This window comes from Anabrus simplex, chromosome 7 (genome assembly GCF_040414725.1).
Source record: "Anabrus simplex isolate iqAnaSimp1 chromosome 7, ASM4041472v1, whole genome shotgun sequence".
NCBI classification, from domain to species: Eukaryota; Metazoa; Arthropoda; class Insecta; order Orthoptera; family Tettigoniidae; genus Anabrus; species Anabrus simplex.
Genome location: NC_090271.1, coordinates 127,326,406 through 127,347,086, shown reverse-complemented (window position 1 = coordinate 127,347,086; position 20,681 = coordinate 127,326,406). Strand labels below are relative to the sequence as shown.

At 41.0% G+C, this 20,681-nt stretch overlaps 1 protein-coding gene across 1 annotated transcript in view; it reads right to left on the bottom strand.

Annotated features, from left to right (window-relative positions):
* The window catches only part of LOC136876965 (nephrin), a 1,454,397-nt gene that overhangs the window by 1,113,413 nt on the left and 320,303 nt on the right, over positions 1–20,681 (bottom strand). The window lies entirely within an intron of this gene.

Genomic DNA, 20,681 nt, shown 5'->3' with positions numbered 1-20,681 from the left:
GTGGCCATAATCAAGGTGCAGACCCAACATTTGCGTGAAGAGAAAATGGGAAACCACGAAAAACCATACCCAAGGCTGCCGATGGTGGGATTCGAACCCACCATCTCCTTGATTCAAACTTAGTGCTACGCGACCATAAACACAGGGTCAACTCGCTCTTGACTGGTGGCTGGTGTATATTATAATATGAAAGAATATGATGGGAGTTCAAGAATATATTACTTCACTATATTCAGTTTTCTTTTCCCCTTACTATAAAATTTAACAAGAGGCAAGAATGTTAAATGGTTTATGATGAAAATATTTATTTATTAATTTATTTATTTTGTAATATGTTTCAAATATAACTGGTATAATAGCAGTTATAAAAAAAATCAGGTTGATAATAAAAATATTTCTTTTACAATCAATTGATTCTAGTTGTCTCCAATATGCTCTGATTTAATTTCAAAACATCGTATCTTGAACAACTTAATGGTTCCTCGGTTCTAATTGAGGAAAAGCACGTGCATTGAATTTTGGAGGGAAAATTTCAAAATATCTTAGATTAAATTTTATGTACCACCCCGAAATTAACGGGTTTCTTTTCTTCAATAAGAACCGAAAAACTAATAGAAGAGTCATTAAAGTTCTTCAAGGTAGAATGTTTTAATTTTAAGATCGTGATGGAATTTTAACATTTATCTGTGATAAAATGTTGAATACTGCTTGTAGAACTAGGAGAAGGTAAAACTGGAACCACGATTAGGGTACTTTTAAAATGCTACCCACAAATGCAAAGATACATTCAACAATATGTTGTTTACAATCTGCTTTACGTCGTACCGATACAGATAGGTCATATGGCAACGATGGGATAGGAAAGGTCTAGGAGTGGGAAGGAAGCGGCCGTGGCCTTAAGGTACATCACCAGCATTCGCCTGGTGTAAAAATGGGAAAACACGGAAAACCATCTTCAGGGCTGCCGACAGTGGGGTTTGAACCCACTATCTCCCGAATACTGGATACTGGCCGCACTTAAGCGACTGCAGCTATCGAGCTCGGTACAATCAACACTAGAAGCTGCTGAAATGTGGTCCTGGAGAAGACTGACAGGGACGAGTTGGACAGAAAAAAAGACGAATATCCAAATCTTGAATGACGTTAATGAGAAACGGACCTTAATTTATTCTATAGAGCAAAGGAAAGCTAAATTTCTTGGACACGTCCCACGACATGACACCTTTTTCCAGAATGTCTTTGAAGGAAATGTCCTAGGGAAGAAGTCGAGAGGAAAACCACGTCTCTCATACCTTAGGAACATAATCACTCAGCTGTGTTTTGCTTCCTGTGTCACGATGGAAAGGACTGCTGAAGACCGTGGGGTGTGGCTACAGCGACAAGGCTTAGCCTTTAGATAATGGATGGATGGTTAAAATTTCACAGTCCGGCCATAAATCGAATCCGGGACCAGTCGGACCGAAGGGTAGCGTTGTACCTTTCAGCGAAGGAGGCAGACGTCAGTAAAATTCCATATTTTCTCTGTGTTCCATAAGAGAGGCTTTTATCTGTCTATCTATCATCGGAATCCGATTCTGTTTCCAAAATTTCTTACCGTGTCAGTAAGTATATTGAATTCAAAACTCCCTTATACACCAGTGGATAGCATTGAAATTCGAACTTGGATTATTGAGAATACGTGACAAGTTTATAACTAAGAGTGCCACTCAGTATTAGATTAAACAACTATTTCTTCAATTATCGCCAACGGCCGTAACCGTGTTGAAACAACGGATCCCGTGAGAGCTGCAAAGTTAAGCAACATTGGGCGTGGTCAAGAGTTGGATGGGTTGCCACGCGCTGTTGGTGCGGGGTAAGGGAATGGAGGAGCGGATAGAAACTGGCCACCCTACCGCACGTAAACTCCGGCTCAGGAACACCTCTGCGGAGGTTCGGACCTGCCTTCGGGAAGAATAACCCTTACCTTACCTCTTCAGTTATTGAGTTGATGACAATGAAAGACCGTATTTGTAAGCTTAATAAGAAAGTAACTGGGTGGTTAGGGTTGGTCAGGTATGAGCTTGCATCCGGGAGATAGTGGGTTCGAGCCCAACTGTCGGCAGCCCCGAAGATAGTTTTCCATGGTTTCCCATTTTCACACCACGCAAATTAAGACCACGGACGCTCTTTTCCCATTCCTAGGCTTTTCCTCTGCCATCGTCGCCATAAGACCTACCTGTGTCGGTGCGACGTGAAGCCAATCCCCCCCCCCCCACCGCAAATATATGAAAATGTATTAAAGTAGGTAGGCTACCAGTGTGACATTTTTCCAAAAGAGAAAGCTAAGATTTTTCAAGAAAATTCCATCCTGTTTGTTCGCCGTCATTAGCTATTACCAGAATTTCACAACACGGATTTCTAGTATTACATTACCACACGTTTCTCACATAAGCTGTAACAGTTGAGAGGGTGGAAATGAGTAAAGGAAGTATGCATATTTCAACAAAAGCTCTGATGATTGTGCACAGGGGATGTACGAAGCCTGGATGAGCGCTCGCACGTCTCTAACCTCGCTCTATGTGAAGAGATCTGTAGGACCTGTTACAAGCCAAAATTATGAGTCGACACAGCGATCCATACAGACAGGAAGCCACGCTCAGCAATAGAAAATTGGACGCAGATTAGATAGGCAGATAAGAAATAAGGAGCAGCTCAACCAAGCAAGGATCAATGAAAGAAAAGGGAAAGCCGAATTCATTTTAGAAATTGGCTCCTTAAAGAGCCGTGCAAGATGGGAGAATTTTTATCTGAAAATGGCCTTCACCGAAATCCATTTGTAATAATTATTGTCAACATAAAATTATTTTATTATTATATTTTCATTAATCCCATTTAGGACTACACAAATTTTACAGGAGAACCCTTTGAACTTCCCAACAACAACCGTTACGAAACATTCTGGAGTGAACAAACTAGAAACCGAAGTAACTGGTATGAAGAGCGGCATTTTGTAATTACTCACAACCTCCAAAACGAAGCTTATGAAAGAAGGGAGCGTGACTGTAATATTTGCCGTCATAGGGCGCCTAAATAAGCCTAGATGGTTACAGTGACCCCAGAAATTGCTGGATAAGCTGAATTTTATATATATATTTACATTTTGCTTTACGTCGCACCGATACCGACAGGTCTTATTCCCCAAACTAGTGTGAAAATGGGAAACCATGCAAAACCATCTTCAGGCCTGCCGACAGTGGGGTTCGAACGCACTATCTCCCGAATGCAAACTGATAGGTACGTGGCCCAAACCGCATAATCAATCCCTCGGTAATAATAATAATAATAATAATAATAATAATAATAATAATGCCAGATTTTTGTCCCGTAGGAGTTTTTACGTGTCAGTTAATTTACCGACATGAGGCTGTCGCATTTTATCACCTGTTAATACCATCGGCCTGAGCAATTATCCAACCCGCCAAATTGATCTAAAATCTGCCATCTGACTAACTAAGACCGGCAATATGCTGAAGAAAATTAATCATCGTCGTAACAGCTTCTACGGGTCAGTGGTCAACATGCCGTTTGCGAATTTTGAATTTAAAGACTTGTTTTGTGGTCTTCCTGTGTGATTTCTGACAATTTAAGGTCGTTTTGCCTTTCGCCAATCCATTTCATAGTCTGTTTTTTGGCTAGTTGTTTTACGTCGCACCGACACAGATAAGTCTTATGGCGACGATCATAGTATGTTATGGAATTCGACTACAATATTCGTTATGTGAGTGTGGCAGGGTTCATAATATGTACAAACAATTCTGGGATGTGCGTGACATAGGACGCGCAACTCACTACTGACATTTAAAGAAGTGGTCGAACGAAGCAGCTCTAGTTGCTGGACATTCCCAGTTTGAAAGCCAACAAGTATTTACTGCACCCGTTCAACGCCGCTGTAAAATAACATAACTCAAGATCACAAGGTCCGTTTCTAGGCAGAAGGTTTACTATTTACTCCTGCATCTGGGAGATAGTGGTTTCCAACCCCAATGTCGGTAGCCCTGAAGATGGTTTTCTGTGGTTTCCCATTTTCACATCAGGCAAATACTGAGACTGTACCTTATTTAAGGCCATGGCCAATTCCTTTCCGCTCCTAGGATTATTCAGATGAATGCTGGGACTGTATCTTAATTAAGGCCACGGCCGCTTCTTTCACACTGCTAGCCCTTTCCTATCACATCGTCGCCGTAAGACCTATCTGTGTCAGTGCGACGTAAAACAAATTGTAAAAAAATGTACTCTTGACTCCACCTGGAAGACCAAAACATTGGAGTTAGTACGCGAAGTACGACCTCCATTTGTACTAAAGCAGTTGATGGTGACATGGTGTTCAGTACGGGATTTTTGGCTAGTGGCTTTATGTCACACCGACACAGACAGATCGTATGGCGACAATGGGAGAGGAAAGGCGTAGGAGTTGGAAGGAAAAGGCCGTGGCCTTAATTAAGGTACAGCCCCAGCATTTGCCTGGTGTGAAAATGGTTAACTACGGAAAACCATCTTCAGGGCTGCCGACAGTGGGATTCGAACCCACTATCTCCCGGATGCAAGCTCACAGCCGCGCGCCCCTAACTGCACGGCCAATTCGCCCGGTGTGTTCAGTACGGACCAAAGTATGAATTCAAGTCAAAGAGGACACTGTTAAAAATCGGCTGACGTGCAGAGATCCTTCGCCATTTTCTGTCAGCTAAATATTCATGCAAACATGAGCGTAAATTAAACTTTTACGAATAAAACATCTTCATTGGTTTTATTTAATCTAGGCTGACCTCATTAGTGTACACACAAACACACATACAACTATGCTTGAAAATGAATGACGACTCTTTGCTAATCCGTGACTGTTTACAAAAGTCTGTTTTCCACAGCAAGTCTCTAAATTGTTGGTATTTCCCTAGAACGGGCGATCCTTCCTTAATCTTGATTGGCAGCTCCCAAGTTTCACTTGGCACGCACTACCGTCAATTTACATAGGAGCTACTGCAGATGCACACAGGTTCGAACACAAGTCTGTCGACTATCACAACGCAGGACTGCTCTACACTTGGCTCGACTCCACAGAAGACCGATAACTCGCACACTAAACAACTGCTAACACTACTCCATCAACTCCATCATGACGATACTCTTTCAACACTCAGGGCTGGTTTACACGGGTAGAGTAGCGAGGCGAGTAGAGTGGATAGTAGAGTAGCCACGTTACTCTACTCTACCATTGTCTGGTAGAGTTGACACTTGTATCGTTCATACGGGAGTAGAGTCATACAGTAGAGTAGAGTACAGTAGTAGCACCATGTCAAGACGTAAGCACATCGTAAGGAAGTGTTTAAAGACATAACATATTACTGCAAGAGGTTAGTGAAGCGTTAGAAGAAGTAAATGAGGAAAAAAGCGAATGGGTAAGAGGCTGGCTTAGTAGGAGAGATACACTCGGGGCATCGGTATTAATTATAAGAGAACTTGGCAATTTGGAGAAATATGGGGGGACAAACTCGACACAATTGGCCAAGAACATGAGGGATCGTCTCAGGAATCATTTTGTTAATGAAGGAGCAGTTCCCTGGCAGTACAAGCATGTATTTTAATCCAGGAACACAAACGATTGAATTTTTATGACTTTATTCATTATTGTACAAAAAGTAACGACAGTGTAATCATCCCCTCAGGATTTTACTAGTCTTCGTCTGTGAATACTGTAGTGGTGATTTCTAAGATAAAACTATATGAACGAGCTCCAGTCTAATTATAGATCATAATTCTGGCGAAGGTTTTTGTTCCACGGTGAAGGGGTGAGGTACTCCTTTCCCCAGTTAGACTGTAGTGATGTTTCTATTTCCATTTTTTTTGTATTTCAGCCAACCTAAATCTTATCCGAATGAAATTTTACAGAATTCATTTCAAAGTTATAGAAAGAATACCCATTGGCCATCAGTGTGTCGTCTCAGAACCCACGAGTCTCAAAACTCACGAGTAGAATAATCGGTTGCGTCATGAATAAATTTTTCGGTGTAAGTGTGTCGGATGGATAATCAATTGAATTATGTGAATAGATGAAAAATAGAAATACGCCTCTTTTTTGCAATCCATGAAGTCCAATGCTGAAGACGGCACAAACACTCAGTTCCCGAGCCATAGGAATTAACAAATGAAAGTGAAAATCCCGGCCAGGAGTCGAACCTGGGACTCCCTGGACCCATTGGACCACAGGCCAGCATGCTAACCATGTATCCATGCAGCCGGACGACATAAAATTAAAGTAGGTATATTGCCTGCTGCTAGTTAAAATAAATTTTCAGTTGGTAGTAATTACCGGAACTTAGTTCTATGAGGCCAGAAGACGGCATTTACTTATATAAGAAACTTTATTTTACCGATATTAAATATTACGACTGTTAATTCACTCATTTAGTTTCATTAGAGATTAATTTGGTCATGAATCTCATCGCAGAGAAATTAAACTACTTATCTCCATTTCCTTCAGAAAGTGGGCGAGTATGATGAACGGTCTCTGATACGCTTTCCGAAAATAATATGAACTCATGCTCCACACGTATGACTGAGTCATGTACTCCCAGATGCCTTACTTAGCATAGATTAATATATTACATCACGTCCCCACGCGATTACACGAAACGCAATGTTATATACTCGTAGTATTGACTACTTGGGTCACCAAATTTATAAAATCATAAATTAAAATGTGTCAGAATTTTATCTAATATATAGCGAAGTAGCCAATCGCTATCTTTGACGTTCTGTTGCTATATGACTTAAAAAAAGACTCCACAGCGCTGATGTTGATGATATTTTATGATGGTGGTTCTTTCCCCAGCCAAGAAAATGTGGAAAGGTTCATTAAAAATCAATAAGTGTTGAAAACAATGAAGGAAAAGGTGGTGGTGGTGATTACTGTTTTAAGAGGGAGTGCAACTGGGCAGCCATCCTCTATTAATACTAATCAGAGGGAAAAAATGGAAGGTGGCCCATACTTCGAGAAAATGAAGGTTTCGGGCAAAGAAAGTCAAGGGCCTTTTCTAAAAAATGTAAGTACCCCTGGGGCCCCTTTTAGTCACCTCTTACGATAGGCAGAGGATACTGTGGATGTTACTCTGGCACCCCAACACACAGGGGAAAATAATGGTCGGTGAATGACACAGAGGTGTATTATTATTATTCGCTAGGGGCTTTACGTCGCACCGACACAGATAGGTCTTATGGCGACGATGGAATAGGAAAGGTCTAGGAGTTGGAAGGAAGCGGCCGTGGCCTTAATTAAGGTACAGCCCCAGCATTTGCCTGGTGTGAAAATGGGAAACTACGGAAAACCATCTCCAGGGCTGCCGACAGTGGGATTCGAACCTACTGTCTTCCGGATACAACATTATTATTATTATTATTATTATTATTATTATTATTATTATTATTACTACTATTATTATTATTATCATCAAAACATTTTTCTGTGGTCTTAAAGGTAATATAACGTATTTTTCCTTTTGATATAAATTTAATGTTAATGGTATCGTGGCCTCAGGAGAGGCCTGGTGAGTGAGTCACCGCGCACCTCACCCCTCCTGCCGTCATCGCAGGCACCTGCTATCCGGAGTCGTGAATTTTGAGACTCATTGGAATATTAATTTAGCTAGTAGTTTGCAGTCGTGAGTTTTGATACCATTTGCTACTAATTTTCGCACGTGAGTTTTGAGACGTAACCGGCCATAAGTACACTGTAAATTACGCTGGCGTAGGCCTAATTTGCAGTAGCTTCTTCGCTATAAATATCCCAATTATTGATCTATTTAATTATTTTTTTTGTTCGTTGCTTGTACGGCCCAGGTGTAGAGCTTAAGCTTCTAGATCTGACACTGTACTGTAAACAATAATTATTTTGGATATTCCAAACAACATATGGAAACTATTCAATTTGTTGGGGAAATTACTGTTATTGCTGAAAATTAACGGCAGTGGCAAGTGATATGTAGAAGATCCCTATGTATGTTATTAATATGATTAATGTACACAGTCCTGCACCATTGTATTGCCTAACTTAAACATGTCGAGACACATGATGAACACGCTGTGTAACACTGAAACTTGAGAAATCTTCATATTAAGTGAAAATCCAGCTGACACTTGTTTATATTTTATGTTGCATTTTCGAGTGTAGATGTCTGCGGCACCACCTCCAGACTTCTTGGATCTTCGTATTTTCATGAGTTCTTGATTGTACGTACATCGTAATTTTTTTATTTTCTGTTTCAGTTCCGTTAACCCAAAACCCTCTTTACCCATTTTCGCAATCAAGTCCTCTTCCGCCGCCGTCTCATATTCTTTCTATAAGTAACGCTGTTTATGTTCCATAAACATTCTTCGCTGTAGAGCTCCACAAATTTGCAAGTTTCTTCTTCCGTCCACTTCATTTTGCCGCCAAATAAACGCTCAACGTAATACCACCGTCTGCACACACATGCAAATACAGCAGTCGAATGACGCGGCAGTTGAAAAATCGAGCGTCCTCGGACTTCTCCGCCAGCTCTCGGAGCTCGGTTCCGATGGAGGGGGAAGGATAGTGGTAGAGTTACTTTACCGCAGCGGAAACCCACTCTACTCTACTGCCTACTAACTACTCTACTCTACTTGCTACTATCCCGGTCGTTTACACGATGCTAGTAGCTGAGGGCTGGTTTACACGGGTAGAGTAGCGAGGCGAGTAGAGTGGATAGTAGAGCTACTAGCATCGTGTAAACGACCGGGATAGTAGCAAGTAGAGTAGAGTAGCTAGTACGCAGTAGAGTAGAGTGGGTTTCCGCTGTGGTAAAGTAACTCTACCACTATCCTACCCCCTCCACCGGAACTGAGCTCCGAGAGCTGGCGGAGAAGGCCGAGGACGCTCGATTTTTCAGTTGTCGCGTCATTCGCCTATTCCATGTGTGTACTGACGGTATTCCGCTGAGTAAACTGAGCATTTTTGTGCGTTTATTTGGTGGCAAAATCAAGTGTACGGAAGAAGAAACATGTAAATTTGTAGAACTGACAGTGAAAAAAGAATGTTTATAGAACATAAACAGCATTATTTACAGAAACTAAAATATGAGACGGGCGGCGGAAGAGGACTTGATTACGAAAATGGGTAAAGAGGGTTTTGGTTTTATGGAACTTAAACAGAATTTTCTTAAAAAATACGATGTACCTACAACCAAGAACTGACGAAAATTCGTAAATCCAAGAAGTCTGGAGGTGGTGCCGCCGACATCTACACTCCCTCTCTTAAGTGGTTTAGTAAAGTATAATTTGCAAGGTAATACTGAAAGCCGCCCGCCTCTGTGGTGTGGTTAGTGTGATTAGCTACCACCCCCGGAGGCCTGGGTTCGATTCCCGACTCTGCCACGAAATTTGAAAAGTAGTACGAGGGCTGGAACGGGGTCCACTCAGCCTCGGGAGGTCAACTCAGTAGAGGTGGGTTCGATTCCCATCTCAGCCATCCTGGAAGTGGTTTTCCGTGGTTTCCCGCTTCTACTCCAGGCAAATGCCGAGATGGTACCTAACTTAAGGCCACGGCCTCTTCCTTCCCTCTTCCTTGTCTATCCGTTCCAATCTTCCCATCCTCCACCAGGGCCCCTGTTCAGCATAGCAGGTGACACCGCCTGGGCGAGGTACTGGTCATCCTCACCAGTTGTATCCCCCGATCCAATGTCTCATGCTCCAGGAGAATGCCCTTGAGGCGGTAGAGGTGGGTCCCTCGCTGCGTCCGAGGGAAAAATCAACCCTGGAGGGGAGTATATTAATAAAAAAAGAAGAATATTAAAAGCCACAAACAAGAGATCAAACAAATGCAGGTGTATTGTCCTATAACGGAGAACAGACCACCCTCATTTCCATGGAAGAAGGATTTAAAAAATACCTAAACCTATAATAGTTTCGAAGATGTAACAACAAATATAAACCAGTGTCAGCTGGATTGTCCCTTTAGATGAAGGTTTCTCAAGTTTCAGTGTTACACAGCGTGTACATCATGTGTCTCGACGTGTTTAAGTTAGACATACATAGGGATCTTCTACCTCGTATCACTTGACAATGCCATTAATTTTAAGCAATAACAGTAATGTCCACAACAAATAGAATAATTTTCATATTTTGTTTAGAATATCCAAAATGATTATTGTTTACAGTACAATGTCAGGTCTTGAAACTTAATCTCTACACCTGGGCCGTACAAGCAACGAACAAACGAATTATATAAATAGATCAGTAATTGCGGTATTTATGGCAAAGAAGCTACTACAAATTAGGCCTACGCCAGCGTCATTTACAGTGTACAGATGGCTATTATCATTGGCCAAGAACTTCAGTCACCTCAAGCTTAAATCTCGGTGTTATTGCATTTCTCATCACTGTGTTGTGTCTCTGAATTTGCGGTGTTATAGCATCTAACAGTGTCTGGAAGTTATCAGGCTTCGATCTCATACACTTTCTGTTTTCTTCTTTATACTCTGTCGCAAATTCTCTCAGAATTAATGTTGATGCCCCGAGAGTATCTCTCCTAAGCCAGCCTCTTACCCATTCTCTTCTTTCCTAATTTGCTTCTTCTAATGCTTCACTAACCTCTTGCATTAATATGTTTGCAAATCTCTTTAAACTCTTCGTTACGATGTGCTTGCGTCTTGACATGGTGCTACTACTCTACTCTACTGTATGACTCTGCTCCCGTATGAACGATACAAGTGTCAACTCTACCAGACAGTGGTAGAGTAGAGTAACGTGGCTACTCCACCATCTACTCTACTCGCCTCGCTACTCTACCCGTGTAAAGGAGCCCTCACTCCGTTGTTCACGGTGAGCCTGCTTTTATATCCCTGGTGATGGAGCACTACAATATTCGGTGCGCGGCCAGAATACGAACATTCTAGTTTCGCCTTCCATAAACTCCACTGATACATTACACGAAGAGCATCACAATACAGGCCCTGAGCCCTGCAGGAAAGTCACCAGCCTGACTCATTCATTCTTTCCAGGAAATACTGAAAGGGGATATAACACGGCTGACAGTCGCATGCGCACGTAGCAGTATAATCCTCATCCTCATCCTCCTCCTCCTCTTTTTCCTACTTCCTGGCCTTTACTCAACTATTTGGGGTCGGCAGCCCAGTTTTACTGTAGGATGTCTTTCCTGACCCCACCCATACGTTGAGGGATGTATTCATTACTGCGTGTTATGTGTAGTGGTTTATAGTGTATGATGTGTTGTATGTAGATGAATAAGTGCATTAACGCGAACACAAGCACCTAGCCCCATAGCCAGAACAACAAGATCATTAAACCAGAATGTCTCCATGTGTCAGGAAACAATTTAAGAACAGGAAATGGAATGGCGTATGGCTTTTAGTGCCGGGAGTGTCCGAGGACATGTTCGGCTCGACAGGTGCAGGTCTTTCGATTTGACGCCCGTAGGCGACCTGTGCGTCATGATGAAGATGAAATGGTGATGAAGACGGCACATACACCCAGCCCACTGCCAGAGAAATTAACCAATGGTGGTTAAAATTCCCGACCCTGCCGAGAATCGAAGCCGGGACCCCGGAGACCAAAGGCCAGCACGCTAACCATTTAGCCATTGAGCCGGACTATGAACAGGAAAGCAGGCATCAAAAGTGATGAGAAAAAATTATGCTAAATTACAGGGAGAGGTCAGGGTCGGAAAGTCACAGGCAAGCTACACAGACGCTGAAACAAACAGGAAATCAAATAATACACAGATATTTACAACCGCAGATTACAATTTTATGGACACAACATAGTGGCCTCTATAAACTCTACGTCCAGGCATTCTCTTTGTATTCATATACATCGTCGCGGTATACGTGGCTTGAGGCTCTCTACTGACTGCCCTGCGCACCTCGTAACGAGTTTGTTACTTCCGACCGGCAAGTTGGCCACGCGGTTAGAGTTACTCAGCTGTGAGCTTGCAACCGGGAGATAGTGGGTTCGAACTCCACTGTCGGCAGCACTGAAGATGGTTTTCTTTGGTTTCCCATTTTCACACCAGCCAAATGCTGAGGCTGTACCTTAATCAAGGCCATGGCCGCTTCCTTCCCACTCCTAGGCCTTCCCTATTCCATTGTCGCAATAAGACATCTCTGTGTCGGTGCGACGTAAAGCAAAGTAGAAAAAAAAATATAAACTTCCGAAATTCCAACTTCCAACGGAGAATTTAAAAATCTGTAAAATTAGACTTATATTTCTTTGAAGCAAACTGATTCCTGTATTTGTCGAAAATAGGCACAACCAGTACTGAAGAATAAATATCGGTAGACTGGTCAAATAAAGTACAAATCAATAATTATTAGATTAATTTAACAATTATTAACCCCTAACTTCCGTTCAAAAATTCCATTTTTAAAGCTGACATGTATTATCTATATAAATAAAATTGTTCGTGTCTGTTTGTTTGTCTGTCTGTTTGTTCCACCATCACGTCGAAACGGCTGGATAGATCTCAACCAAACTTCATATTTAGAGTATACTCATCCCGGGGAAGGTTTCGATATGCATATCATTTTAAAATCTTTGAATACACGGGGGGTTTATAGGAAAACCAGAATGGTTTTTCCACCATCACGTCGAAACGGCTGGATAGATGTCAACCAAACTTCATATTTAGAGTATACTCCTCCCAGGGAAGGTTTCAATATGCATATCATTTTAAAATCTTTGAATACACGGGTGGTTTTTAGGAAAACCAGAATGGTTTTTCCACCATCACGTCGAAACGGCTGGAAATATCTCAACCAAACTTCATATTTAGAGTATACTCCTCCCGGGGAAGGTTTCGACGTGCATATAATTTTAAAATCTTTGAATACACGGGTGGTTTATAGGAAAACCAGAATGGTTTTTCCACCATCACGTCGAAACGGCTGGATAGATCTCAACCAAACTTCATATTTAGAGTATACTCATCCCGGGGAAGGTTTCGATGTGCATATAATTTTAGAATCTTTGAATACACGGGTGGTTTATAGGAAAACCAGAATGGTTTTTCCACCATCACGTCGAAACGGCTGGATAGATCTCAACCAAACTTCATGTTTAGAGTATACTCATCCCGGGGAAGGTTTAGATATGTATATCATTTTAAAATCTTTGAATACACGGGCGGTTTATAGGAAAACCAGAATGGTTTTTCCACCATCACGTCGAAACGGCTGGATAGATCTCAACCAAATTTCATATTTAGAGTATACTCATCCCGGGGAAGGTTTCGATATGCATATCATTTTAAAATCTTTGAATACACGGGGGGTTTATAGGAAAACCAGAATGGTTTTTCCACCATCACGTCGAAACGGCTGGATAGATCTCAACCAAACTTCATATTTAGAGTATACTCCTCCCGGGGAAGGTTTCGATGTGCATATAATTTTAAAATCTTTGAATACACGGGTGGTTTAGAGGAAAACCAGAATGGTTTTTCCACCATCACGTCGAAACGGCTGGATAGATCTCAACCAAACTTCATATTTAGAGTATACTCATCCCGGGGAAGGTTTAGATATGCATATCATTTTAAAATCTTTGAATACACGGGCGGTTTATAGGAAAACCAGAATGGTTTTTCCACCATCACGTCGAAACGGCTGGATAGATCTCAACCAAATTTCATATTTAGAATATACTCATCCCGGGGAAGGTTTCGATATGCATATCATTTTAAAATCTTTGAATAGACGGGGGTTTATAGGAAGACCAGAATGATTTTTCCACCATCACGTCGAAACGGCTCGATAGATCTCAACTAAACTTCATATATAGAGTATACTCCTCCCGGGGAAGGTTTCGATATGCATATCATTTTAAAATCTTTGAATACACGGGGGGTTTATAGGAAAACCAGAATGGTTTTTCCACCATCACGTCGAAACGGCTGGATATATCTCAACCAAACTTCATATTTAGAGTATACTCCTCCCGGGGAAGGTTCCGATGTGCATATCATTTTAAAATCTTTGAATACACGGGGGGTTTATAGGAAAACCAGAATGGTTTTTCCACCATCACGTCGAAACGGCTGGATAGATCTCAACCAAACTTCATATTTAGAGTATACTCATCCCGGGGAAGGTTTCGATGTGCATATAATTTTAAAATCCTTGAATACACGGGTGGTTTATAGGAAAACCAGAATGGTTTTTCCACCATCACGTCGAAACGGCTGGATATATCTCAACCAAACTTCATATTTAGAGTATACTCCTCCCGGGGAAGGTTTCGATATGCATATCATTTTAAAATCTTTGAATAGACGGGGGTTTATAGGAAAACCAGAATGGTTTTTCCACCATCACGTCGAAACGGCTGGATAGATCTCAACTAAACTTCATGTTTAGAGTATACTCATCCCGGGGAAGGTTTCAATATGCATATAATTTTAAAATCTTTGAATAGACGGGGGTTTATAGGGAAACCAGAATGGTTTTCCTCCATTTTCTCGTATACTATTGATTTTCTGTAAACTTCGTTTACCGTACGTGAAACGTCTCTTCATTATAAACAACTTTCGTTATGTTCATAATTTACCTTACTCTTTACATGACGGAGAAATTTACAATTTTCCGCTGGTATCATGCTCTGCAATGAGAGACCGACAGACCGACAACGAACCTACAGGTTACCATCGCAACGTCTCTGAATGCATGCCAGCAGGGAGGTAACGTATTGCCATTTTCCTCATCATGCTTTTAAATTCGTGGTTGTTCCTTAGGTAGAAGGCAAGAGAGGCGTCAATCGGCCTATCTGCGGGATTTTGGCGGAATATCGTTGGATGTTATACCCGTTTTCGAATAGATTAAGTAATAACACCATTAGTCATCTTCTTATTATTTGTTTACCTAGGAATCAATGGACCTAAATTTCTCCTCTGTTACCGCTTTATTATATCCATAACTCACACTAGCATAATTTATTGAGGGGCATTTGATTTTCCAATACATTAACTTGGCATTTACATATTTGTCGTTATCCGGCTGTCCTCAATTATAATCCATTTTCTATTACTTTCAACTTTCTTAACTGTATTATTTTCTTCCTTAATTACGCCGTATGTACGCGAGTGCTACAAACTACTGGATGTATTTCCACCAATACTCATATTTAGAATACACCTGTCCTTGATAGGTTTTAGGGCAAATATTGTTTCTAAATCCCTGAACTGAATGGGGGTTTATACGAAACCGAAACAGTGATTTTGCACTTCCACAAAATATACACAACCAACGTTAATTTAAATCTACCTGCCTTGGTAGAAATTAATTTCTAAACCTTTTTTCTCATGTGCATCATTTCGATACGAGGATTAATAAGGGAGATATCATTAACGGACCGTTTTTTTGTATAAGTCCCATCGGACTTAACTCACGAGCGGGTGCGTGTAAAGCTTATTCCTTACAACTTGAAAACTACTGAAGACATTCGAACCAAAATTCATAGTTAGCATCCACCTGTCCAAAGGCAGGTTTTAAACGTAAATAACATTTCATGTTCCGGAATGGACTGGCGGTTTATAGGGAACCGAAATGGTGATTTTACTCTTCCACAATATATACAGAACAAGACCAACCTGACTGGAAATCGACCAAACGTGATGGAATTCCACCTCTAAACCTTTTTTTCATGTGCATTTTTTCGTCAGGAGGATTAATAAGGGAGATATCATGAATGGTCAGTTTTGCAGGTTAAGTCCAGCGGACATAGCCAAAAAGGTGTTTTACATGGAGCAGATTCCTTATCTACATAAATCAAATCGTAACGACTGTGTGCCTCTACACTGACTATTTTGGCGAAATTTTCGTACAGCTTTCCGTTTAAGGGGTAATAATGACCATCTGCATAATTTTTGGTTTAGTTTCCTGAAAGTCCTAATTTTTACCCGCCTCGCCCAAAATCCAGATTGCGGCATAATCTGCCAGAAGAAAGAGAAGATAATTGAAATTTGACAAAATTATACGTTTTAGCCTGTAACGAACGGAAAACATCCAAGATCATTACATTTTTCACTTTTTATCCCCGAAGAATATTGAAATATGCAGGCAATTTTAATGATGGTGCAGACCTTCGGAAATTCGTATCACATAACAGATTGCACAATCTGCGTTCAATTTGGAATGATCTACAACCTTGGTCTTATGACTTTTTGCCGTATCTGTATCCCTTTTACGTTTGATTTTTCTCTATTAATGGATGTTAAGTCAATTTGGAATTTTCACATGCATAATTCATACCTTCGATTACTTATATGAAATACAGAATCATCAAACTCTTCACGAAAATTGGCCCACCCAGTAGCCATATATGAGCCAAATGCTATGTATGTAGCTGTCACATAATTATCCGAAAATTAATGTAATGTGAGATAATCTTACAAGAACGTTACCCTGTTCCACGTTTCTAACTCAATCTGACCCAAGAATAGATGACATATTATAGGACCAGCCATTTAGGCCACTATATCCGGCGTGTCTTATGGTATAATCCTTTGTCGATATGACGTACGTTTAGTAGCAGTTAATCTGTAAATGAAGGTCTTCAATATTGTAAACACGCATATACTTTCGTATGTCGATCTATATATATTCACTGATGTCGATTTGTAGCGATCGAGAAAGGGTGGGTCTGCTATTATAATCAGTACTCCCCACACCGACTTTGACTGGCAGTAGGAAAGGGTTCCTTCTCCAACTCCTGTGTAACTGTCATTAGTAAGGAAGGTCTACAATTGTAATGAATAGTTCACTTCTCGATTTGACTTGCAGAAGGCAAGTGAGCATGCAGTTTTGTTTAAAACTCCCCTACCCGATTGTGTTTGGCAGTAGGCAAGGGTGCCCGCCATTATAAAGAAATGTCCTCATCTAAAATGTGACTGGCATTAGGCATAGTGGCCTGCTATTTTGATGGAAACTCATCAACTTGGTGTGACTGGCATTAAGCTGGCTGGAAGTAGGAAAATGGGCCTGGCATTATAATGATAACTGCACAACTCAATTTCGAGTGATAGTAGGGTAATTGCCTGCCATTATAATAAAAATAATCTGTCTGGAAGTAGGAAAGGGGGGCTGCCATTTTAACGAAAACTCCCCAAATCGATTCTGTCCGCATAGTAGGCAATGGGGCCTGCAATTATAATGTAAACTTCCCAACTCGATTGTGAATGGCAGTAGGCAAGTGAGCCTGCCGTTATATCACAAATCCATAACAAACACTTTACATTGGAAACAACGTACGGGGACCTCCCCATGCTCTTCCTCGGATAACGCTAAGAGACATGCAATTTGAAAACAATCTTATTTACTGCATGCACACTATTTACTTCGATATTCGAATACAATGTAGAATACCGTAGCGAAGCACGGGTACATTCGCTAGTTTATCATAAGCATGTATTATAGAGAATTATAATTTTCAAAATTATGCACAAAAATATTCGAGATTTTTTAAAAGAAAATACATTCCAAGAACAAATATATTCGTTGCAATTCAATATAAATGTAAATTATGTGAAATGCTTTCAGGAATGAATATTTTTTAACTGGTGTCTTTAAGATTTTCTGTAAATGTGCTCAAAATTACAGTGAAAATGATACTTTACAACGAAAATAATACCCAACAATAAGGCACAATGCAATGAAAAATTTTCGTTGGAAATGAAGACACATTTTCTGTTATAATACGGCATAAATCATTTCCAAATGTTTGTTAGCGTGTGATACGTATTAAAGCAAGAAACAATTAATACATAGAGCTACGTCACAATCTTATCGCCTTCTTCCTCTTCGCACTGTGACAGGAAATTGCCTGAGAATTCGAAAGTTGTATGCCGGCTTCTGTATACGTAAAACAACAAACAGTTTTGCTCAGAGCGTTTATGTTCTGGTTTTCATCTTTATTTGCTGAATAGTTTTAGGTTGCCCGAATACTCATGGGATTTTTTTGTAAACATTGAAAACGACAATTACCTGGGGATTTCAAATTAAGAGGTTAACTGGAAGCAAATCAAGAGCAGTTGGGAATTCCGATTATACATATAGTGAACTTATTAGTACACTAATCTAAATCCTCAGTACCATCGCATTGTTCGACAAAGTGTCATTGAAGAAAGCAATGTTTAATTTCATTAAAAGGAAATTATTTTCTAAACTTTATTAATCCTATCATTTGTTTAACATGATAAATTTGAAATTAATTCCAGCATAAAATATTGTTTAAAGGCATCGTTACCATACACATGTTAAAAAAGTTAATAAATCTAGCCAGAAAATATATATATTGGTATAATAAAATCAGAGTCAATTATGTGTAATTATAAAGTTATTACATTAATCGGATGAAAACAATAGAACGATTACATTTAGATATTGATGTTCAGTAGCAACGCTAAAAATAAACGACTAAATAAATGCATTTTACATTTTAATTATGTTGTCGGGTGGTCAGTACTAATGTGTCCGGCTCCATGGTAGATGGTTAGCGGGCCGGCCTTTGGTCACAGGAGTCCCGGGTTCGATTCCAGGTAGGGTCGGGAATGTTAACCTCAATTGGTTAATTTCTCTGGCACGGAGGCTGGGTGTATGTGTCGTCTTCATCATCATTTCATCCTCATCACGAAGCGCGGGTCGCCTACGGGCGTCAAATCAAAAGACCTGCATCTGGCGAGCCGAACTTGTCCTCGGACACTCCCGGCACTAAAATCCATACGCCATTTCTTTTTTGTTTTTTGTTTTTGTTTTTAGTACTAATGTAATCACAACAACCACGTACTGAGCGCTTGCTTTCGAAGACATCTTACTAATGTTTGTCCCGTTTCTCTACGGGGTCGGGTATGAGGTGAGATGAATCTGTCGTGGCGGGTTTTTGTGACGTCAACCTCACCAGAGGAGTTAATGATATGAAATTAATGATAGATCATATATTATATGATGATAGTACAGTAGGACGGGAGAGGGTGAAAAACCCGGTGCCGGCACATGGCTTACTCCTGTCCAATAGTACCAAGGGGTCTGCTTTAGGCTTAACGTCCCCATTCGACGGACGAATCACCATCAACAGCATCATATGCCCTCACTCCATATGAGCACTGCGCACTGCGAAAAAGTTTGGAATTGAATCCAGGCTTTCGGCATTGTACACGACCACCTCTCCTACTCTGCTGGCTTACATTCTGATAGTGATTTTTTTCGACCAACGGGGCTCGAACCGGCTAACCACGGCATCAGACAGTTTATATTTCAACGCCTTAACAATCATAGCCTCCAGGCGGGCTTTGAAGACATCTTACTATTGTAGTAAGAATATAGCATCTGTCAGTAGAGTCGTTTATACGCAATTTTAAGAGGATTGATAGAGTATATGCGATGCGGTAATAATATCATTCATTTCTGTCTGTACGTTTCTCGTTCGATTTAGACTGAAAAATGCAAAAAATCTGCTGAAGAATTTTTTCATAACTTTTTCCAGATTTTTCCAGGACTTTGTTTTAACTCAATCCATTTAGCAGGAGTTTAGAATTAACGTGTTTACCCCGAGAATACCACCTCTCAGATCGAAGCAAACTTCCCTCGGGGGTCATTCATTCTACGCCCAGATCCACTGTTGGTTTCTTGCTAACAATGGCGATCTTGCTTTCTGCTCGCTGTGTGGAGTTCAGAGACGTCCGATGCACACATGTTTTAAGACCTCTGTTTTAGTAGTCTATCACAGGGAAGGCACCATTACTAGAGATTTTCCGCGATCGTGGTGTCACATGACTACATTAACTGATATTCTAATGGTTGATGATTTCTCTACATGCCTACTATTATATTTCTGAAAGTATTTTCAACTTCTGTCTACAAAACAACAGAAACCAACTTATTGAGATATCACCGAAAAAACTTTTACAATTTCCAGTGTTAGTTCTACAAACCATCACAAAGTTAATTTCCACGCATGAAAAGCAGCAGGCAACAGGTTGCCCAGGGCCTCCCAAACGCCCAAAATCTCACGCGTGCAAACAGCGGCACAGAGTTCCTGTGCACAGTGCATCGGTCCCACTCGGCACTGGTCGGACCAACGCTTAGTCTCTGGACTACTCGGCTAAGCTCGGCTCAACTCGGCTCAACTCAGCTCGGATTTGGAGCGCTACGGAGCAAGTGAGGAAGAGGGAGACAGGCGGAGCGAGCGAGACAGGCGTGGGGAAAGAGAAAGAGAGAGACAGCGCTATTGCTCCGAAATGAGGAGTGGGGGTCTGCAATCTGGTCAACCAAGCGAAGTCGTCTTTTGCACCGTGCACAGTGCATGCACCCTCTTCTTCTTCCTCCTTGACGATACTGCCTTATCCACGAACTGTGGACACCCGTCTCAATTTTGGGCAGCCATATTTTTTACGCCCAGCTGCTCCATATTCGCCTCTTCATCGAATATCCTCTTCAGTGTTCACCTTCCTCACTTTTTCTGTTCAGCTGGTTTGTCAAACGGGATGTTGTAGGAGGGTCCAATATCATCGTGACCAGCCTATCCATTGACACATATTGGTCTTATAATCCGGAGTAGAATCATCCTTTCCAGCGTTCCTATGGCTGTATGGTATTTTATTTATTTTTATATATTTAGCGAATGGCAAA